Source organism: Eriocheir sinensis, chromosome 1 (genome assembly GCF_024679095.1).
Source record: "Eriocheir sinensis breed Jianghai 21 chromosome 1, ASM2467909v1, whole genome shotgun sequence".
NCBI lineage: Eukaryota > Metazoa > Arthropoda > Malacostraca > Decapoda > Varunidae > Eriocheir > Eriocheir sinensis.
Genome location: NC_066509.1, coordinates 44,576,780 through 44,601,098, shown reverse-complemented (window position 1 = coordinate 44,601,098; position 24,319 = coordinate 44,576,780).

The following is a 24,319-nucleotide window of genomic DNA, read 5'->3' as shown; positions in this document are numbered from 1 at the left end:
TTCCCGTTTCTTCCTCAGGTCGCTTCCCATTTTCCTTCATATTTTTCATTGTTACGTTTCCTTAACTATTTTCCCACTTTCTCCCTCAGTTTTCCATCACATTCTCCATTTATCTTCGTTTCCCTTCAATTTTCCATCACTTGTTTTCCTCTCTCGCCTGTTTTTTCCTCGCGGTCGCTTCCCTTGTTTGTCCTTGCGTGGCACCTTCGGCTTGGCCTTGCTGCTGCCGGTGCCAAGGTGCCCTAACGACCCCCTGACGACCACCATAATGACCATCACCATACCCCTCCCCATGAAGCACCCCCATGACCCTTTCACCTCCTCCTTCAACACGCATTTTTCATTTATCCTTCACCCTTCTGCTATTTCTTCTAAATCATCTCCACCCTGGCCCGCCCCCTTCCAGTCACTGCCTCCTCCAGCCCAGTACCTGCCCACGTCCCTATCACCCAGCAGCAGTAGTGATAGTAGTTGTAGTAGTAGAAGTAGTAGCAGTAGTAGTAGTAGCAGTAGTAGTAGTAGTAGCAGTAGTAGTAGTAGTAGTAGTAGTAGTAGTAGTAGTAGTAGTAGTAGTAGTAGTAGTAGTAGTAGTAGTAGTAGTAGTAGTATGATGTCACCCACACCATGACATGTAAAAAAGGAGGCTTCGTCTGTATTCGACACGATGAAGTGAGGGATCTGACAGCCAGCATGCTTGGGGAGGTATGCCAAGACGTCACTACCGAGCCGGCACTGCTTCCCCTGGACGGCGAACACCTTCGGTACAGGACAGCCAATACCTCACAGGAGGCACGGGTTGATGTAAGTGCCCGCGGATTCTGGGTGCGCGGACAGCGGGCGTTCATGGACATCCGCATATTCGACCCGATGGCTGCCTGTCACCGTGAGCTGCCCCTGCAAGCCGCCCACCACAGGAACGAGCAGGAGAAGACAAGGGCATACGGTGAAAGAATCCAACATGTGGATCAGGGCAGCTTCACCCCCCTCGTCTTCACCACATCCGGCGGGATGGGTCCCAGGGCCCAATGCTTCTACACACGCCTCGCGGAACTAATCTCAGAAAAGAAGCAACAGCCAAGGAGCCACGTTGTCGCCTGGATGAGGTGTCGCCTCTCGTTCTCCCTGCTCAGGTCGGCCATCCTATGTCTCAGGGGCACCAGACACTCTGGCCCAAAAGCCACCAACATCTCCAATATGGACTATGAAGCCACAGTGGTGGAGAGTGACATTAGGGTGGGTCGGGAGTGACTTGAGTAGGGAAGGAAAGGGGGATCTAGACGTAATAGATGATAGGTGATTTAGTGTCAGGTAGTATTTGTGATATGGTTGGATGCCACAGTCATTAGCGAACAGAGTTGGGGCTAATGACCTCCAAGCTATGGAGCCCTCCATGATTATGTGTCGGGAAAATAAACATGGGTGGAGGTATCATTTATGTTGTGTAATTTAAAAAAAAAAAAAGTAGTAGTAGTAGTAGTAGTAGTAGTAGTAGTAGATGTTGTTGTTGTTGTTGGTGGTGGTGGTGGTGGTGTTGGTGTAGCAGCGGAAGATTTTTCGGCAAGAATTCCACCAGACTGCCAGCCACTTTCCAATGCTTGCAAGACTATCAGTGTGTTATGGGCGGGCTCTTCTAGGAAGTGATTCGAAACATTCTACGGACACAGCCAGCCGTATTTGCATTACTTGGCGGGTCCCGTGATGGACAATGCGAACACCGCCGGGCGTCAGCACGTGCCATAACCCATGAAAAAATAATAAAGAAAATGAGTAGTTATGAAGTGTGTGTCTTGGGGAGCTAGGACAACTTGACTGTCTAGCACAGGGCTCCCGCCATCACCAGCTGGCCACGGCCAGTGTGCCCACGTCTAGGCCCTGAAGGAGAATGTGACATGTTATTCTAAATTATTCAAGTTTTCTCTAGTTATACCGTCATGTTCAGGAAACTTCTCTTTATAGGGTGATATGGTTTATTTCAATACTGATTCAAGAACTCCCGCAAATAGTAATGATATGTAAAAAGTGTTACAAGCACTTCGAGGCTGTTCTTTCACTTATGCACGTCATAAGTTACGTTCAAACTCTTCCTCACACTCTGCTTCAGTTATTATTTTTCCCATAAACCTGTTCTCTTTCCTTTAACCATAACCCTTTCTTTTTTCTCACTCTTCTTCCCTCTCCTCGAATCCTCTTTCTCTTCCCTCCTCCCTTTCCCCCCGTTATCCCCACCACCACCACCACCACCACCATTAACACTCCTATAACATATCCATATAAAACCAACAACAACAACAGCACCCTCTACTGCTTCCCTTTCCTCTCCTTCTTTCCTTCTACTACTGCTACTACTACTACTACTACTACTACTACTACTACTACTACTACTACTACAAGCAGCATCCACCCACCGCCCATAAGTAAAAGTTAGAGTCACCGCCGAGGCACATTATCTGATAAATGTCAGATTAAAAAGTAAAAATTGATCTGGTCTCTGTGTGTGTGTGTGTGTGTGTGTGTGTGTGTGTGTGTGTGTGTGTGTGTGTGTGTGTGTAGGACAATAATAACAGCAATGTGAAAGGAATAGATAAATATATAGATTGATGCAGAGATAGAAAGAAAGATAGATGCATAGATAGATAAATAGATCGATAGATTGGCTATGCATAAGTGGATAGGTGAGTTGGAATGTATTTATATATATATATATATATATATATATATATATATATATATATATATATATATATATATATATATATATATGTATATATATATATTTTTTTTTTTTTACGTCGCGGCCTATTGCGCCAGTAGATTTCTTCCCGGTGGGGCCTGATGGTCGACCCAAGGCTTCTTCCCGGTGGGGCCTGATGGTCGACCCAAGGCTTCTTCCAGGTGGGGCCTGATGGTCGGCCCAGCCCGTTCTGGCGCAGGCGAGTGTTTATAGTGGCGCCATCTTGCATTGGCTCATGCTGCCCTCCCAGAGCTCATCTTTAATCCTAGAATCTAGAGTCCAGGTTGATAGGTGGTCTTCTGGACAGCATGTGGGTAGTTTTAAGCCACTCGGCGGCGGCTGAAAAATCCCAGCTTGGTGGCACCAGGCGGGGATTGAACTCGCGTCCTCCTGGACGCGGTGCTGTTACTCTGTCGATTCAGCCACCGCCTGGATTAATAAACGAATAACAGACACACAAATACAAACAAACAGACAGACAGACAGATAGGTAGACTAACAAAGACTCAAACAGACAGACTGACAGACAGACAAAGATGCTGCGTCAGAGAAAGCAACATTTGAGAGAATCTTAATCGAATTCGTAATTGTATAATGGGACGGATGGAGGGAGGAAGGAGAAGCCTCAGTGGTCCGGTATTGGCTGAGAGTTTTTGACGAAAGTTGGTGTATTTTTTTTTTATAGAAGTTTGCAGTAAGTCGTTTAAACTTAAGTGAGGCGAAGTAGAGTGATAAAATTAACATGTTTTCTACTCTGACGGAACGAGTAAGACGAGAGTTAGGAAACTAAAGTTATGTTTTTTAGTATTTACTCGGTGCAACAAATTAAGACAAACGCTCAAGGTGCAAACTATTATAAAGATATGAAGTGCCACGATTTTTGTAGTACTTCAACGCAACAAAATTAATGAAAAGTGCAGGAAGTTCTTTTCTTAGCTCATCCCACCATTATAAGCAAAAATAGAAAAGCCAAGGGCTTTTTTATCACCCCGCGCAGGGAAATTATTGAATATTTAAAAAAAAGTCGCGGTTTATTTGTGCCTCGGCGGAACCACTTAAAACAAGAAATAGAAATGTCACTTTTTGTAGCGCCAGGATGTAAAAAGAAACAGTGAGTCGTGAAAACATAAATATAAGCCCATTCAAGGCAAAGGAAGAAAAGATGTGGACCTCAGGTGTTGGGAGGCTCAAGTTGTAACATCACTCCACCGGGCGAAGAAAAGATGTGGACCTCAAGTGTTGGGAGGTTCAAGTAGTAACATCACTCCACCGGGCGAAGAAAAGATGTGGACCTCAGGTGTTGGGAGGTTCAAGTGGTAACATCACTCCACCGGGCAGAAAGATGTGGACCTCAGGTGTTGGGAGGTTCAAGTGGTAACATCACTCCCCCGGGCGATGAAAGATGTGGACCTCCGGTGTTGGGAGGCACAAGTAGTACCATCACTCCACCGTGCGAAGAAAGATGTGGACCTCAGGTGTTGGGAGGCACAAGTGGTAACATCACTCCACCGGGCGAAAAAGATGTGGACCTCAGGTGTTGGGAGGTTCAAGTGGTAACATCACTCCACCGGGCGAATAAAAGATGTGGACCTCAGGTGTTGTGATGCACAAGTGTTAACATCACTCCACCGTGCGAAGAAAATATGTGGACCTCAGGTGTTGGGAGGCACAAGTGGTAACATCACTCCACCAAGCGAAGAAAAGATGTGGACCTCAGGTGTTGGGAGGCACAGTGGTAACATCACTCCACCGGGCGAAGAAAAGTTGTGTAACTCAGGTGTTGGGAGGCTCAAGTAGTAACATCACTCCACCGTGCGAAGAAAATATGTGGACCTCAGGCGTTGGGAGGCTCAAGTAGTAACATCACTCCACCGGGCGAGAGTCCTTACTCCTATGTCTCCTCATACAAAGATGGTCGATAGAGATATTACTCGACTCAAGCCGTGGGTATCAGGTGATGGAATGCTCAAGTGGCAACATCACCTAACCGGCCTAGAGAAGATATCATTAAACCTTTAATTTCTATCCCTCTTACTTAGGAAAAAAAGGTTGTAGAGATTTGGTGCGATTCAAACCAGAAATATAAAGAAACGTACATTTCAAGTGATGGAAAACTATGGAAACATCAGTGAACCAGCCCAGGGTAACTATGATTGAACCTTCACCTTTTCCTTCCTCTTCGTCAAAAAAGTAGGGAGAGACTTGGTTCGACTCTATCCAGGAATATAAAGGTCACGGTTTTCAGGTGATGGAAGACTCAAGAAATATCACTGAACCAGCTAGCTGCAGCTAGGACTGAACATCTACTTTCAGCTCTCCTTCTTGTGAAAAACATATGAGTCGTAGAGCTACGGCTCGATTCATGCCATAGATATATAGAACTTCATTCTCAGGTGATGGGAGGCTCAAGTTACATCACAACTGGTGAAGAGAATCTAACTTTAAACTCGACATTAATATCACGTGAATACAATGCAGCTCACTTCTCTCGATCTTGCTTTCGACTTCAGGCATTAGGGAAACAAGACCAGAGAACGCCTCCACATTGAACCGAAAGAGAAGTTGTTAAGATAAGTAGTCGATTGATTACTAAATATGAAAACCGGAAGCAAGGAAACAAAAAAACAATGAAAAATGGAAAGGGTTGGAAAGAATATGACAACAAATGAGCGACATACAGGAAAAGGAGAAAAAGGAATTCAAAACAGAAAGATGAAGTAAAATCGTCATTTCCGCGAGGCCTCAACACACGGATGAGCAGCAGCATAGTTCCTCGCGCCGCCCCTCCGAGCAGCGGTGTGGCTAATGCAAGAAACAGTTCCGCCGCTGGGCCCTGAGACCACACCGGAGGGTGGGACGGAATACAGAAGCAGGGCGTGGTCAGGAGGGAGCCTGGAGGAAAGTTTAACAGAATAAACTGAAAGGTTACACGCTGCGACTAGCAGAGTGTCTTACAGGTGTCAAGGCTCCGGGGATTAAGGTTGATGGTTACTGAAGGCTCGCGGTCACCTGTCATTATTTTATCGATTTGGTGGAAAAGTGCGGGGCGCTGGTAATCACTAAGCTCTCTTAATAGTACTGATTTGGGGATTGTATAAGGTCTTCTACGCTGTGTTAGTCGAATAAATGAAGTTTTGGTTAATACTAGATGTTAAGAGTCCAATCGCTTGTTATTGTATCGTAGGTGAAAGGAAGTGCTAATCGCTAAAATCTATCAATACTACTTTTCGGAATTTAGGTTTGCTACGTTCAATAAGGCTTTGGTCGAATAGGCGATAGTTTGATTTATTATAGAATTTTTTTTTACATCTTTCGCCTGTGGCGCCGGTAGGCTTGTTTTTGGAGGGCCTGATGGTCGGCCCAGCCCATTGTGGCGCAAGCCAGTGTTTATAGTGGCGCCATCTTGCATTGGCTCATGCTGACCTCCCGGAGCTCATATTTAATCCTAGAATCTAGAGTCCGGATTGATAGGTGGTCTTCTGGACAGCATGTGGGTAGTTTTAAGTCACTCGGCGGGGCTGAAAAATCCCAGCTTGGTGGTACCGGGCGGGATTGAACTCGTGTCGTTCTGAACACGGTGCCGTCAAGCTATCCACCAGAAACCGCCTCCCAAAATTATTAAGAGTTCAATATTTTTTTTATCGGCGGGAACAAGATAAGCCGCTTGTAAACTCTATAATATTGCTACTTATCGGAGTCTAGGCTGCTTGTTACACTTTATAAGCACTTAGTCGAAAAGGCGATGATTTAGTTCAGCCCACACGTTAGGAGTTTAATAGTTTTCAGGCCAGAGCAGAATCCGATGCGAGTAAGCCGCACAAAGATAATCATTGAGGCTGCAGGCTAGGCGTTGAGGCCACTCTGTCCCCGGGTGCCTTGGGTCCCGTCAGGGGTGCTGACGAACGATGGCTGGCAGAGGTGGACGCAGACTTTAGTTCATCAGGTCAGAGGTCACTTACTCAGTCCAACATAGCGGGTAAAGTTCAAGGATGTTAAAAAAATTATTGCAGACATGTATGCGTGAACTTAAGTTTATGCAGACTTAAGGGACAGTTCCTCGTTCCAACACAGCGGGTTAATCAGCTCCCCCAAAAGAAAGAAAAACTAGATAATTGCTGGTAAATCGTCTGGTGATCATAATAGAAGCTAACAAATTTAATTAAGGAAACTATGCAGGAAATCTCTTTAGTATCGGGCGCTTAATACCTGACCATTACGGAGAGCACAGGTTGGTTCAGTCCGGCCTGGCTGCTTACATGAACGCTGTAACTGGATTGTGAAATTGGCTCTAAACGTAAAGGAAAATGACGTGGCTGTTGGCGATCACGAAAAAGTGCTGCAGCGTTTCCGGGAGGGTTCAGAGTTAAGGATCGGGTGGTGGAGAATGTGACAAAGGCAAAGTTGTGGGGTTTGTGTCCCTGTCTTATTGGTGAAGGAGCGTGACGGGACTTTACTGATACAACAAGAAACTAATATCATTCTTATGGGGCTGTCGGGAAGGAATTTAAGTTATAGGAAGGAGGAAGTACAGACGAAGGTTGGGTGTTCTTCAGTCTACCAGTAAAAGGGATAAAATAAAATAAAATATGCTGGTAAACTCTTGCATTAGGAAGTTGAAGAGCATTAGGGATGAGTTAGCGCATAAGTTTTATGGGTGTGAGGCAGCAGAGGAGGGGGAGGGTGTGGCGTGACGCAGATGGCACGTTGAGAAGAGAAGTTACCATGAAAACAGCGATAAAAGACACGAAGCAAGGGAACCAACGACCTAACGAGTATAAAAACCAAAACCAAGGAAAATAAACAAAACATACGTTACATAATAAAGTAGTAAATAATTAAATAAATAGAAATATAAAACAAGTAAATAAAACAGTGAATAATGATAATGATGACAAATAATGATAATAATAATAACCTAAAACTTCTCCCATCACCTTCTATCCTTTCCTCCCCTTCCCTTCCCTGCCCTCCGTCCCTTCCTTCACCTCTGTTCATCCATCTTGCTCCTCCCTCCGTCAGTCTGGCAATCACCCCTCCTGTTGACGGAAAGAGAGAGAGAGAGAGAGAGAGAGAGAGAGAGAGATGAATTGACTTGACTGACTTTATATGGAAATACAAGTGTGTGTGTGTGTGTGTGTGTGTGTGTGTGTGTGTGTGTGTGTGTGTGTGTGTGTGTGTGTTTGTGTGTTGTCTCTCTCTCTATATGTGTGTCTCTCTCTCTCTCTCTCTCTCTCTCTCTCTCTCTCCCTCTCTCTCTATCTCTCTCTCTCTCTCTCTCTCTCTCTCTCTCTCTCTCTCTCTCTCTCTCTCTCTCTCTCTCTCTCTCTCTCTCTCTCTCTCTCTCTCTCTCTCTCTCTCTCTCTCTCTCTCTCTCTCTCTCTCTCTCTCTCTCTCTCTCCCTTCAAAATCAATGAAATGTATGATCTCCCCACGTCCATGTATCTTCTTTTTCCTCCTCCTCCTGCTCCGCCTCCTCCGCCTCCTTTCCTACTTTTCAGTCACCATCCTCTCGTTCGTCCTGTCTTTGCCTCCCCGTCATCCCTTTTTTTTTCTTCCTCATGTATTCCTTCTTTTTTTATCATTTCTTCCTTGTTCCCTTCCTCCGGTCTTCCTCATCCGTACTTTCATTCCTTGCTTTCTTCCTCTCCATTGTTCATTAATTCATTCATTCAGTCAGTCAATCGTTCCCTTCGTTTTGTTCATCAGTTGAGTTAGTTTTCCATAATGTTTTTTTTATTCTATTTGTTCGTAGTTATTTGTAATCCTTCCACATTTTACTAACACATTTCAATTACAACTATTGATTGTTATTTGTATTCATCTTGGTTTCTTTTTTTTGTCTTTCCTTTCAACATCCATGTCCTCATATGCTGCCTCGTGTCCTTCATTCCGTAAGTTTGTCATACTACTTCCCATCACCATCGCGCACTCTCTTCCTTCCTACGTTTTCTTTTAGGTTTTTCGTTCTTTCCTTTTTTTTTAGTATTTCCTTCCTTTTTCTCTCCTTTATTTTGTTTCCTCATTCCTCCCTCAATCTTTTTTGTCTTTGTCTTTCTTCAGACTTTCTTGTTTCTCTTGCTTCTTCCATTATTTCATCCACTCTCAGTTCATTTCCAGTTCCTTTCTCCTCTTCTTTCTTTGCCCTTTCTACTCTTTCTACCGGATGCTGTGTCACTTTCTCAATCTAATTCATCTCGCCCTTCATTCTCAGATATTCTCCTATATTACCTCACTAACTTTCCTCTCCCTTTCTCCTCTTTCACTTCGTCATTCATCCGTCAGTTTTTCCTCCCATTTTTTTCTGTCCATTCTCCGTGTCTCAAGGTCGTCACGGTACGCGTCTTCCAAACACTTGTTAAGAAAAAAGGTGATTGATAAGGGAAGTTGTAGTTAATGTTTACTTACGATGATGGACGTTGATTAATATCGCTCGTTAATTAGCCATACGCAGATCCATCAAGGTTGCACCTGTGGACGTGGCCAAGTATGTGTGTGTGTGTGTGTGTGTGTGTGTGTGTGTGTGTGTGTGTGTCTCTCTGTGTGTCTGTCTGTCTGTCTGTCTGTCTGTCTCTCTGTCTGTCTGTCTGTCTGTCTGTCTGTCTATCTTGTCTGTCTGTCTGTCTGTCTGTCTGTCTGTCTGTCTGTCTGTCTGTCGGACTCTCTGTCTGTCTGTGTGTGTGTGTGTGTGTGTGTGTGTGTGTGTGTGTGTGTGTGTGTGTGTGTGTGTGTGTCTGTGTGTGTCTGTCTGTCTGTCTGTCTGTCTCTCTGTCTGTCTGTCTGTCTGTCTGTCTGTCTGTCTGTCTGTGTGTGTGTGTGTGTGTGTGTGTGTGTGTGTGTGTGTGTGTGTGTGTGTGGCACCTTGTGCACGTGTGTGTTTGTGTGTATGTGTGTGTGGGTGTGTGTGTTTGTGTATGTGTGTGTGTGTGTGTGTCTTGTGTCTGTGTGTGTGTGTGTGTGTGTGTGTGTGTGTGTGTGTGTGTGTGTGTGTGTGTGTGTGTGTGTTGCTTTTCTTTTTCTTTTTTAAGATTTATTTATTTTTCTTATTAAATTCTTTTTCTTTATTTTTTCTTAGTTTTCCTTCTTATTTTTGCTTTTGTTTTACTCTTCTGTATATTTTTTACACTTATTTATTATTATTTATTTCACTCATTTTTATTATCTTTTTTTTGTTTGTTTGTTTCTTGCACTCTTACAATTACCAGTTTTTATTCTTCTTCCTCTTTGTCTTGTACTGTTTTCCTTTTCTTCTGGTTGTTATTCTTTCTTCACCCCACATTGTTTGGTTTTATTTTTCTTATTATTAAAAATTGTTTCCTTACTTTATTTGTTCTGTCTTCTGTTTCTCTCCTATTTTTTTTCTATGAATGGCTGATTATATATCTTCTCTTTTCATTTTGAAATCCAAATGATTGTATTTTTTTTTTCTGGGTATCTTTCCCTTAATTAATTCAGAGTATTTTCCTCGCAATCAATTAAGCATTTTTTGTTCATCATTTGCATGTTTTGTGACATTTGACGGTCAGCGTCCGCCGGCGCCGCGGGTGCTGGGGAAGGCTGGCCGGAGCCTGGAGGAGGCGGCCGCGTTTTCCTTCGTCGACAGGCCGCGGGCCCCTTCTTATCAACGCCTTCCTGGACCTGGAGCACGTCTTCCGGTACAGCAGCGAGGCGGACGCGAGCGCAAGTTAAGATCTGTCTGACGCTCCTTAGCGGCCAGACGCGCGTGGCCAAAGTGGGCCTGGAAGACTTCCTGGGCCAGTTGATGCAGAGCGGCCGCCCAGAGTGCTTCACCCTGTACGTCTACGAGGGGAAGGTCGCCCTGCTGCAGACCCGCCAGCCATCTCCGGAGGTTCTGACGGAGTGGCACTTTGACGGGAGGGGAAATGGCGCCCACAAAGGGTCATCTTACAAGGACCGTGCCTGATGTGACCCCGAGGTCACTGAGATAGACCAGTGCCAAGAAGAGATGGACACCAGTGGCTCAGATGTGAGTGCATGGAAACCCCGAAGAAGACTCAGATGTGAGTGCATGGGAAACTCCGAAGACTCATATGTGAGTGCATGGGAAACTCCCGAAGAAGACTCAGATGTGAGTGCATGGGAAACCCCCGAAGAAGACTCAGATGTGAGTGCATGGGAAACTCTCGAAGAAGACTCAGATGTGAGTACATGGAAACAACCCGAAGAAGACTCAGATGTGAGTGCATGGGAAACTACCGAAAAAGAGGAGAGTATAGATGACTCAAGCGAGGAGAGTGGACTTGACACTGCCGAACACACAGATAGGGAGATTGGATGGGAGTCTGATTACAAAGACTCCGAGGAGGAGAGTGAGCTTAAGGCTCCCGGAGACTCGGATGAGAGTGGATGGGAGACTCTTGAAGAAGACGCAGAGGAGGAGGCTGGGCGGGGCACTGCACTGTCGCGGTTTCCTGGCGAGGCTGGTGGCGGCGTGGCGGCACAACCGTCTCGCCCTGCTCCTGGCCGCCGCTGCGGTCTAGGTCTCGCGGGTGCCACTCGCTGACCCTGACGAGTGGCGGTGGAGCGGCGGCAGCGGGGGGCTGTGAGGGGCGTGAGGCGTAAGGAGAGGGCCCCAAGATTGTGTTACTGTTACATTTCTCATTCTTACTTACAACTCTTACCTATTATCCTACCGGTACAACTTTTCTACGTACGTACAAACAGAATGGAAAGTATTAGTAGTATTAGTAGTAGTAGTATGGGGTGGGTTGACGTGGTGGCTGGGAGGTTGTGATGGGGCTAGAAGGAGTAACTTGATAGGGGTTTAATTTGATGTGACGAGTGGTTGAATGGTTTAGAGGGTTGGTGGGCTTGTCAGTCGACGTGGTGGGTTGACGTGGTGGCTGGGAGGTTGTGATGGGGCTAGAAGGAGTGCGTTAATATGTGTTTCATTTTGAGGTGACGGGAGTTTAGAGATTTGGAATACTATAGAGGGTTACAGAGTGGAGTTAAGAAATGGTCCCAGTCAAATTGATGGGATTTTAGGCTGGTAGAAGTTTGGACATGAAATTCCAAGGGATGTGGGCTGATAAGAGCTTCATTAAAGTTGACCTGACAGTGTAAGTTGATATGCAGTGTGGCATTATATTGGTAGTAGTGTTACTAGACGAAGGGGAAGGGAGTTAGGGTCAAGGTGACTGGAGAATAATGAATTTAGAGGAGATTTGGGCAGACAAGAGCTAAAGGTTGACCTGATAGTGTAAGACTTTGCACTATATTGGCTGAAGGGTGGCTGGCAAGAAAGATGAAGGAAAATTAGGCTGAAGCACATGTTGCTGGGGGTTTAGTTCAGCAGAAAGTTAGACATGATTGACAGGAGATTTAGGCAGACAAGAGGCTTAAGTTGACCTGCCTGTAAGGTCATGTTGGTTGAAAGGTTGGTTGACAATGGGAAAGAGGTTGAGGGGGAGGGGCAATAGTTTGACAGAAGTTTAGATCACCGTAAATAATAAACAAAGCGTCGACAAAGGATTAAGTTTAGCCTGATAACAGCATGTGTTAGGAAGGGTGTTGGAATCACATTAATCACAGAAGGATTGTGTGTGTCGAGTAAAGGTTAAGAAGAGCTGCTCCGATGGGGCTTTAGGTTAAGAACAGCCAACGAGACTCCAAATAAGACAACAAGATATGAAGTGTATTTTGTTATTTAGTTAGCAGGAAAATGTGTTAACGTAAGAATAAAAAAGCTTCGTTAACTCTATTTTAAACAAAAACAGAAACAATAACAACAGCAACAACAGCAACAACAACCCCTCACCTCCCTCCTCCGCCACCTCAGAGTAATGATACATTGCTCTTCATCCTCCATTTCCTTCCCCTTCCTTCCCTTCCCCATCTCACTCAACCCCTCCCTTCCCCAACCATCTCCTCCCACCTCTCTCCTCCTTCCTTCTCTCCGTCCCTCTGCCCCTGCCTTGCTCTCCCCCCTTCCTCTCGTTTCCTCTCTTCCTTCTCCTCCTCCTCCTCAACCTCCTCCAACTCTCCACCTTCTCCTCCTCCTCCTCCTCCTCCTCCTCCTCCTCCTTCCTTCCATCGCCTCATTTCCCACAGCTTGGTCAGTCATAAATCCCGCCAGGCAGGCAATGGAAGGTCACGGGTCAAAAGGCACGTGTTTATTATTATTACAGTGGTTATTATTATTATTATTATTATTATTATTATTATTATTGTGTGTATTATTATTATCATTATCAAGGTTGTTGTAAAGATCGTTTCATCCCAATTTTTAGTTTTGTTTTCCTTATTGTTTCTTTCACATATTTATCCGTCTGGTGTCTTAAGACAATGGGGGGAAGCGAAGAGATGAAAGGGAATAGGGAGAAGAGCAAATATGGAGAAGCAGAATAAAGGGAAGATTCAGTTAGAGATACATACTCCATACGAGGGCGGACAAGGCCCCTGTAAATGGATAGCAACTGTGCAGGGGAGAAGAACTGGCGGAGACAGTACAGAACGCCCAGCCTCGAGGAAGCTGATTTAGTAAGAGAAGATATATGAAGTTTCCAGTTGAGATTTTGAGTTAAGGATAGACCGAGGATGTTTAGTGTTCAAGAAGGTGACAGCTAAGTGTTGTCAAAGAATACGGGATTGGTGTATGGAAGATTGTGTCGAGTGGATAGGTGTGTTTTTGAGGCGTTGAAGGACACCAAGCTCTTCTTCCCCCAATCGGAAATAATAGTAAAGTCTGACGCTAAGCGTTCTGTCGCCTCCAGCCTGGAATCATATAGTTCCTGTTGGGTGGGTCTTCTATTAAAAGAAGTTGAATAATGCAGAGTAGAGTCATCGGCGTAAGAATGGATAGGACAGTTTGTTTTGGAAAGATCATCAATGAACAACAGAAAGAGAGTGGGAGATAGGACAGAACCCTGAGGAACACCACTATTAATAGGTAATAGGTTTAGATAGGTCTGTATATATATATATATATATATATATATATATATATATATATATATATATATATATATATATATATATATATATATATATATATATGTATATATATATATATATACACTATCTTATGAGAGAGAGAGAGACAAATATATTTCTACGATTAGATAAATACTATCAATCAGTGGAATATCGTGGAATATCACACACACACACACACACACACACACACACACACACACACACACACACACACACACACACACACACACACACACACACACACACACACACACACACACACACACACACACACACACACAGAAAAAAAAAAAAATATTAGTAGGTGAAGGTGTGCATCAGTGTCAGGGAGGTCTGTTTGAGTATCCTTTCTCGCTCCCCTGCGCAGTACTGTGGTACAGTATGTAAATATGCGTCCGGGAAGGCGCCGATACTTGGCCCACGATGGGTTGTGTTTAGGTTACTGGCGAACCTCTTCTAGCGGGGATGGTGTTCCATAGCCATCATGCTAACCAACAAAAGAACAGACAGACGGACAGACACACAGACACACATTATAGTTCCTGACGTGTGCACGATCACCTCCACGCCTTCTTCCTTCCCGTGCTCGATCTCCAAACATCCCCACTCACCGCGTGAACGGCCTTGACGCAGCCAGATGAGACGAGAAGAAAACGTGAATTACAGGTGCCTGCCGATAGGATGTCTGTGTGTGTGTGTGTGTGTGTGTTTTGTGTTTTGTGTGTGTGTAATTCACCTCTTGGTCTGCTGCGGGTCTCTCTCGAGACAGCCAGCCGTTCCCCTACGGAAGGGCACAGACCTCGTAGTACCGATCTTTGGGTAGGACTGAGACCACTCACACACAACACACCGCGACAACAAGGTCACAACTCCTTGCCTGACGTCGCGTACCTACTCACTGCTAGGTGAACAGGGGCTACACGTGAAAGAAGATAAACCCAACTTACACTCTCTAGAAAGGCAAAGGTTGCGAGGAGACTTGATCGAAGTCTATAAATGGATGAAGGGCTTTAATAAAGGGGATGTCAATAAGATTTTGATAGTAAAAGAGCCAGGTAGGATGCGTAGCAATGGTTTTAAGTTAGACAAATTCAGATTTAACAAAGACATAGGCAAGAATTGGTTCACGAATAGAGTGGTGGACGAATGGAACAGCCTTGGGGGCCATGTTGTGGGTGCCAATACCGTAGATACATTCAAGAAGAGGTTAGATAAAGCCATGGATGGTGAGGTAAGGTGGGGTTGAGTGTACAGGAGCTGCCTTGTATAGGCCAACCGGCCTCTTGCAGACTCCTTACGTTCTTATGTTCTTCACCCGGCCGGGGAATTGAACCCTGGTTCTTCTGGTTGTGAGCCAGACGCTCTACCCCTGAGCTACCGGGCCGTGTGTGTGTGTGTGTGTGTGTGTGTTGTGTTGTGTTGTGTTGTGTGTGTGTGTGTGTTGTGTGTGTGTGTGTGTGTGTGTGTGTGTGTGTGTGTGTGTGTGTGTGTGTGTGTGTGTGTGTGTTGTGTGTGTGTGTGTGTGTGTGTGTGTGTGTGTGTGTGTGTGTGTGTGTGTGTGTGTGTGTGTGTGTGTGTGTGTGTGTGTGTGTGTGTGTGTGTGTTGTGTTGTGTTGTGTTGTGTTGTGTTGTGTTGTGTTGTGTGTGTGTGTGTGTGTGTGTGTGTGTGTGTGTGTGTGTGTGTGTGTGTGTGTGTGTGTGTGTGTGTGTGTGTGTGTTGTGTTCTTTTGTGTATGTGTAGTGTTTTTTTTTTTGTGTGTGTTGTGTTGTGTTGTGCTGTTTTGTGTATGTGCTATGTTTGTTTGTGTGTGTGTGTGTGTTGTGTTGTGTGTGTGTGTGTGTGTGTGTGTGTGTGTGTGTGTGTGTGTGTGTGTGTGTGTGTTGTGTTGTGTTGTGTTGTGTGTGTGTGTGTGTGTGTGTGTGTGTGTGTGTGTGTGTGTGTGTGTGTGTGTGTGTGTGTTGTGCTCTGTTGCGCAGTTGTGTTGTGTTGTGTTGTGTGTGTGTGTGGCACACAAAAACATTTAAATGGCAACCAAAACCTTCCGCAAAGAGGAGATCCGACGTGCTGTCTACGGCACTTGTTTGGTGGATGCGCCCGTGGGCGGGTGCAGTGTGGAGGCCGCGCCCATCCGGGTGACGGTCAGCGTCCGCCGGCGCCGCGGGTGCTGGGGAAGGCTGGCCGGAGCCTGGAGGGAGGCGGCCGCGTTTTCCTTCGTCGACAGGCCGCGGGCCCCCTTCTTATCCAACGCCTTCCTGGACCTGGAGCACGTCTTCCGGTACAGCAGCGAGGCGGACGCGGACGCAGCGCAAGTTAAGATCTGTTTGACGCTCCTTAGCGGCCAGTCTCGCGTGGACATAGTGGGCCTGGAAGACTTCCTGGGCCAGCTGATGCAGAGCGGCCGCCCAGAGTGCTTTACCCTGTACGTCTACGAGGGGAAGGTCGCCCTGCTGCAGACCCGGCAGCCATCTCCGGAGGTTCTGACGGAGTGGCTGTTTGACGGGAAGGGAAATGACACCCATAAAGTGTCAAGTTCCAAGGACCGTGCCTGCCATGACCCCGAGGTCACTGAGATAGACCAGTGCCAAGACAAGATGGACACCAGTGACTCAGATGTGAGTGCATGGGAAACTCCCGTAGAAGACTCAGATGTGAGTGCATGGGAAACTCCGAAGACTCAGATGTGAGTGCATGGAAACTCCGAAGAAGACTCAGATGTGAGTGCATGGGAAACCCTGAAGAAGACTCAGATGAGTGTATGGGAAACCCCTGAAGAAGACTCAGATGTGAGTGCATGGGAAACTCCTGAAGAAGACTCAGATGAGTGCATGGGAAACCCCTGAAGAAGACTCAGATGTGAGTGCATGGGAAACCCCTGTAGAAGACTCAGATGTGAGTGCATGGAAACTCCTGCAGAAGACTCAGATGTGAGTGCATGGGAAACTCCCGTAGAAGACTCAGATGTGAGTGCATGGAAACTCAGAAGACTCAGATGTGAGTGCATGGAAACTCCTGAAGAAGACTCAGATGTGAGTGCATGGAAACTCCTGAAGAAGACTCAGATGTGAGTGCATGGGAAACCCCTGAAGAAGACTCAGATGTGAGTGCATGGGAAACTCCTGAAGAAGACTCAGATGTGAGTGCATGGAAACTCCTGAAGAAGACTCAGATGAGTGCATGGGAAACTCCTGAAGAAGACACAGAGGAGAGTGGATGACTCAGGCAAGGAGAGTGGACTTGACACTGCTGAAGACACAGACAGGGAGAGGGAAGGAGTCTGAGGACGAGACCTGAGGAGGAGAGTGAACGGGAGACTCCTGGAGACTCGGATGAGAGTGGATGGGAGACTCTTGAAGAAGACGCTGAGGAGGAGGCTGGGGGGCACTGCTGGAGGCACAGAGGAGCGTGGCGGCGGCCGCGGCTTCCTGGCGAGGCTGGGGCGGCGTGGCGGCACAGCAACTGCCTCGCCCTGCTCCTGGCCGCCGCTGCGGTCTTGGTCTCGCGGGTGCCACTCGCTGACCCTGACGAGTGGCGGTGGGGCTGCGGCGGCGGGGGGCTGTGATGGGCGTGAGGCGCAAGGAGAGAGCCCTAAGAATGTGGTAATGTTGCATTTTTCATTCTTATTTACAACTCTTATCTATTATCCTACTGGTACAACTTTTCTACGACGTACAAACACAATGGGATGTAGTAGTAGTAGTAGTAGTATGGGTGGGTTGATGGGGTGGCAAGGAGGTGGTCATGGGCTGGAAGGAGTAACTTGATAGGGGTTTAATTGATGTGACGAGTGGTTGAATGGTTAGAGGGTTTGTGGGCTTGTCAGTCGACGTGGTGGGTTGACGTGGTGGCCGGGAGGTTGTGATGGGGCTGGAAGAAGTGCGTTAATTTGTGTTTCATTTTGAGGTGACGGGAGTTTAGAGGTTTGGATTAGTTGAGAGGGTTACAGAGTGGAGTGTAGAAAAGGTCCCGGTCAAATTGATAGGATTTTAGGTTGGTAGCAGTTTGGACATGACATTCCAAGGGATTTGGGCTGATAAGAGCTTCATTAAAGTTGACCTGACACGGTGGCGTAGGTGGTGAGGTGGGCCCACATTCACCGCGTGATGGACGACGCGGGTTCGAATCCCCACGCTACCACTCAGATTTTTCAGTCACCGCCGAGTGGCTTAAAACTACCCACATGCTGTCCTGAAGACCACCATCAACCCGGACTCTAGAGGAAGCCGTCCAAGCGAATCAAGAACGATTTACGTGGGGCAGCATGAGACAATGCAAGATGGCGCCACTATAAACACTCGCCTGCGCCAGAACGGGCTGGGCCGACCATCCGGCCCCACCTGGAAGAAGCCTTGGGCCGACCATCAGGCCCCACCGGGACGATGCCTACCGGCGCAAGAGGCACTCAACGTAAAAAAAAAGTGTAAGTTGATATAGTTTGGCATTATATTGGTAGTAGTGTGAGTATACGAATTGGGGTATGAAGTCAGGTTCAAGGTGATTGGAGAATAATGAATTTACAGGAGATTTGGGCAGACAAGAGCTAAAGGTTGACTTGATAGTGGAAGACTTTGCACCATATTGGCTGAAGGGTTTCTGGCAAGAAAGATGAAGGAGAATTAGGCTGAAGTACATGTTTTTGGGGGTTTAGTTCGGCAGAAAGTTAGACATGATTGACAGGAGATTTAGGCAGACAAGAGGCTGGTTGACCTGACTGTAAGGTCATATTAAGGGTTGAAAAGTTGGTTGACAATGGGAAAGAGGTTGAGGGGAGGGCTGTAGTTTGACAGAAGTTTAGATCACCGTAAATATTAAACAAAGCGTCGACAAGGGATTAAGTTTAGCCTGATAACCGCATGTGTTAGAACATAAGAACATAAGAACGCAGGAGTCTGCAGGAGGCCGGTAGGCCTGTACGAGGCAGCTCCTTTGACCCTAAGCTCCCGTGTATCTAACCCCACCTAATATCGCTGTCCATGAATTTATCTAGTCTATTTTTGAATGTGACAATTGTATTGGCACTCACCACATGACTATTCCACTCATCCACCACCCTGTTAGTAAACCAATTTTTGCCTATGTCCCTGTTGAATCTGAATTTATCCAGTTTAAACCCGTTACTTCGTGTCCTACCCGGTTCTCTTACCAACAAAACCTTATGAATGTCTCCCTTATTAAAGCCCTTCATCCATTTATAAACCTCGATCATGTCTCCACGCACCCTTCGCCTTTCTAGAGAATGCAAGTTTAAATGTTTGAGTCTTTCCTCGTATGGCAAGTTTCTCAGCCCCTGAATCATCTTAGTCATCCTCCTCTGCACCGATTCTAACATCCCAGTACCCTATTAGCTCGATTTCTAGCTTGAATGCATTGTGCCCTTGGACGGAGATCAGAGCTCACTAAGACCCCTAAATCCCTCTCGCACCCAGACCTACTTATGAGAGTGTCATTTAAGCAATAGTTATGTGAGGGGTTGTTCCTACCTACACTCAGAATACTGCACTTCCCTACATTGAACTCCATCTGCCATTTATCCGCCCAGTCATATAATCTGTTGAGTTCACCTTGGAGAATACTAGCGTCCTGATCCGACTCAATTACTCTACCGATCTTGGTATCATCTGCAAACTAACATCACTACTAATTCCTGTGTGTAAGTCATTGATATAAATAATAGTGGACCTAATACCGAACCTTCGTAACACATCCCCAGTCAGATCTTTTACCATTGATTTGAGGAAGGGTGTTGAATCAGATTAACCACAGAAGGATTGTGTGTGTCGAGTAAAGGTTAAGAAGTGATGGGGCTTTAGGTTAAAAAACAGCCACGAGACTCCAAATAAGACAAACAGTTATTAAGTGTGTTTTGTTATTTAGTTAGCAGGAAAATGAGTGAACGTAAGACTAAAAAAGCTTCGTTAACACTACTTCAAACAACATCACCACCACCACCACAACAACAACAACAACAGCAACAACAACAACAATAAAAACAGCAACAACAGCCTCTCACCTCCCTCCTCCGCCACCTTAGAGTAATGATACATTGCTCTTCATCCTCCTTTTCCTTCCCCTTCCTTCCCTTCCCCATCTCTCCCTCCACCCCCTCCCTTCCCCAGCCATCTCCTCCCACCTCTCCTCCCTTTTTTTTCTACGTCCCTCTGCCCCTGCCTTGCTCTCCCCTCCCCTCCCTCTCGTTCTCTCTCTTCCTCCTACTCTTCCTCATTCCCCCCTCCCGCCCATCGCCTCATTTTTCACAGCTTGGTCAGTCATAAATCCCGCGAGGCGAGGCAGCCGAGGTCACGGGGTCAAAAGGCACGTGTTTATTATTATTATTATTATTATTATTATTATTATTATTATTATTATTATTATTATTATTATTATTATTATTATTATTATTATTATTATTATTATTATTATTATTATTATTACTGGAGTTGTTGTAAAGATCGTTTCATCCCCAATTTTTTAGTTTTGTTTTCCTTATTGTTTCTTTCACATATTTATCTATCTATCTCTATCTATCTTTATCTTTATCGGTCTGTCTTCCTTTAAAAAATATTATCCTTTGGTCTTTTTCTGCGTTGGCTTCACTATGTCATTTTTGTACTTATTGTTATACTTATTTATCCACTTATTTATGTATTTATGCAGTGTTTCGGCGCCACACAGACATGCTGCTTCGGCCGGGTAAGTACTTGAGGCTCTGTTCTGTTCTGTCCTGTGCTTCAAAAGGCTGTGGCAGGAAGGTTGAGGGCGGACCGTTGCGGAAGAAAGGATGAGAGGAAGGATTGGTTATAGCGGTAATAGTGGTTCTTCTTGTCGTGCTGTAGTAGATGATTGTAGTACTGGTCGTGGCGGTGGTTGAAGAAACTAATGCGGCCAACTGTAAAATAATCCGAAATCCTTCTTCAGTTACATAAACAACAGAAAGGCGATCAGAAGTGGAATTGGACCCTTAACAAACAGCGACGGTGCACTAGTGACTGACAGCCAACACGTTGCAAACCTATTAAACAATTACTTTTCCTTGGTGTTTAATACTAACTGTCCTCCCACCACTACCACCAACACCAATAATAATGTAAATCCCGAGCATGCATTGCCTAACTTTGAAATAACAACCGATGAAGTCCTTAAAGCCCTCCAATCACTCAAAACAAATAAAAGTCCTGGACCTGGCAAAATATATTCTACTCTGCTCAGAGAAACAAAGAGCGAAATACTCTCCTTCCCCGCAACCGTATTCAATATGTCCTTGCGACAAGGCATCGTCCCCTTGGATTGGAAAAAGGCTAACGTGACACCGATTTTTAAGAAAGGAGACAAAAAAGTACCAGGTACTTACAGGCTCATTAGTCTAACTTCGGTTGTAAGTAAGCTACTTGAGAGCATAATTAGAGACAAAATTGTGAGTTACCTTGAAAGGCACTCATTAATTGGGGACTCACAACATGGCCTCCGTAACAAAAGATCCTGCCTATCAAACCTATTAACTTTTTATAACGACCTCTTCACTGTTTATGACGTAACCAAATCACTGGACGTAGTCTATCTTGATTTCCAGAAAGCGTTTGATAAAGTCCCTCATCATAAATTACTTTACAAATTAAAGCAAATAGGTATTGACGGTCAAGTACACCAATGGACCGCGAATTGGTTGAGCAACAGACAACAAAGAGTGGTGTTTGACGGATTTAACTCAGAGTGGGCGCCGGTCACTAGTGGCGTCCCTCAGGGCTCGGTTCTTGGCCCAGTGCTCTTCATTATTTACATCAACGATGTGGATGTTGGACTCAATAATCGCATTAGTAAATTTGCAGACGACACAAAGGTTGGTAACTCGGTTCACACCGACGAAGACAGGCAAAGCCTCCAAAAGGATTTTCACAAAATTTTAGCTTGCTCTGATAGATGGGAGATGCCCTTAAACGTAGGCAAGTGCCAGGTCCTTCAAGTTGGAAAAAGGAATAAGAAGTTCGATTACGAAATGCGCGGCGTTAAACTCAAAAGCGTTCAATGCGTTAAGGACTTGGGGGTCAAAATCACGTCAAACCTAGAATTCTCACAACAATGCATCGATGCAGCAAATAAAGCGAACATAATGTTGGGCTTCATTAAAAGAAACTTTTTATTCAAGAATAAAGATGTAATACTTCCTTTATACAATAGTTTAGTCAGACCACACTTGGAATATGCGGTACAGTTTTGGTCTCCCCACCATGCAAAGAACATTGCTAAATTAGATGTTCAGCGTCGGGCAACAAAAATGATCCCTTCCTAGCGCAACAAATCTTACGACGAAAGGCTTTCCACCCTTAACATGCTCTCTCTTGAGAAACGTCGCCTCCAAGGAAAACTGATCGAATGTTTTAAAATACTTAATGGTTTCACGAATGTAGACAGATTAACATTGTTTATGATCGATGACACTTTGCGTACGAGGAACAATGGCGTAAAACTCAAATGTAGACAAGTAAATTCAGACTGCCCAAAATTTTTCTTCACCAACGTTGTAGTGTGAGAATGGAATAAGCTTCCATCAACAGTGGTCCAGTGTAACATGATTGACTCCTTCAAAAAGAAGTTCGACCGTCACTTCCTTCAACTTAATATCAACTAGAGTTGAAATGCAACGTTTTGGCGCCTTCTGATTAATGTAAACTCACTTAGGTTTAAAGGACAGACCACCTAGTCTGGACCATGGGGTCTGTGTGGTCTGATTTCTCTATGTAAATCTATGTAAATCTCTCTCTCTCTCTCTCTCTCTCTCTCTCTCTACCCTCTCTTTTCCTCCTTTTTTCTTCTTTTTACGTCTACGCCTATAATCCGATGAAGCTTGCTTGACGGGCCTGGATGATGTTCAGCCCCAGCCCGTCTCATGGCGTGGGCAAGTGTTTGTAATGGCGCCATTTCCTTTCGTCGCCTCTCCTCCCTTTCCTCGCTCCTTATTTTTCTCTCTTCTCCTCCTTCTTCCTGTCTCCTTCAATCTCTCTTTTCTTCTTATTTCTGTCGTTCCTCCTTTTTTTCCTACTTTCCTCTTTATCTTTCTATCCCTCCTCTCCCTTGCTCCCTCTTTCTTCTCTTCCTCTCTCCTTTCCTTTCTGTCCACTTCTCCCTTATCTTTCTATCAGTCTATCTTTTATCTCTATCTATCTATCTCTATCTTGTCATGCCTTCCTCCCTCTTCCTTCCTCCTCCTTCCTTCCTTTTATTACCTCCTTTTCATAGCCGCTCCTTTCCTCACATTGTCATTCCTTCTCTTCATCCTCTCACCAATTCTTTATCCTCCTAATTACCTTTCCCCTTCCTCCCCTTCATCTTCCATTTCTTCCCTTCCCCACTTCCTCTGCCTTCATCCTTCCTTCATCTTCTTTCTCCCTCCTCCTCTTCGTGAATAGAAATAGAATAAAATAAAATAAGTAAACACATAAGGTGGCATCAGGAACCCACTGGTGCAGTTTCAAGTGCAGGGAATCCCGGGGAGGGAGTTGGGGAAGGTTTTATCCTGACTATTTTTATATTTATTTTACAGCTTTGTTTTTTTGTTTTGTTTTTTACTATTTCCTCTCTTTATATTTTTCTTCATTTAACCAAGCATTCAAGTAAGAGGTTCCTTTGGCTGTTTGTTGGTTGTTCTTGTCTTTGTGTTCTTTTTATTTTCATTATTTTTGTTATTTTCTGTCTGTTTTACTCATATTTGTATTTTGTACTTTTTTTTCTTTGTTTTTTGTGTTTTTGTTTCATGTTTTTGTGTTCATTTATTTACATATTTTCGCCTTTGTCTTGTCATATTCACTTACGTCCTGTAAGTATAGCCTATTATTTTGTCTCAACTTTTTCCTCTTGCCATGTTTTTCCTATTTTTTTGTTTTGTTATTATTTTATCGAATCTAAGTTTTTGTTAGTTTTTTCATCCCACCTTGTGTTCTTTCTTTTTTCAATTTCCTTGTATAACTTTTTGTTACATCTCTATTTTGTTTCGTTTTATTTTTCCTTTTGTTTCGTTCCACCTTCTTTATTCTCTTATTTATTCTAGACTTTCTCATTTTCCTATTCTTTGTATATATTTGTTTTTGTTCTATTTTGGTAGTTATTTATCACATTTCTTCTCATTTGGAGCACTTGAGTGAGGGGGGTAAAGGGTTTAATACGCACTTTGATAAGCGAGTCTCCGCGTTGCTAAGGTGTTAAGTTTTAGGAAAGTTCTCTTCCTGACTCCATTCGATTTATTTAGGTGTCTTCTAGCTCTTCCCCTCCCTTTCTCTTTTCCCTCTTCCTCGTTCCAGACTGTCTTTCTATTTTTCTGTTTTGCTCCTCCGTTTTCCCTCTCTCTCCTTCTCTCGGTTATCCTCCTTCCTTCTTCGTTCCTTCTTTTTCGTTCTGTGTTCTGCCGCTTCCTCTCCACTCTTGTTCTTTAACCTCTCATTCTCTCCCCTCTTCATTGTTTCTTCCTCTCATTTTCCCTCCCCCTCGTCCCTGCCCTCTTCCTCCACCTCTCTCTCTTCCTTTCTTTCTTTCCTCTTTGTTTCTCCCTTTCTCGTCTCCCTACTCCTATTCCACGCTCCTTCCCTCTCATTTTCTCTTTGCATCTTTTCCTCCCTCTCCTTCCTTTTTCCTTTCCCTCGCTTTCTCAT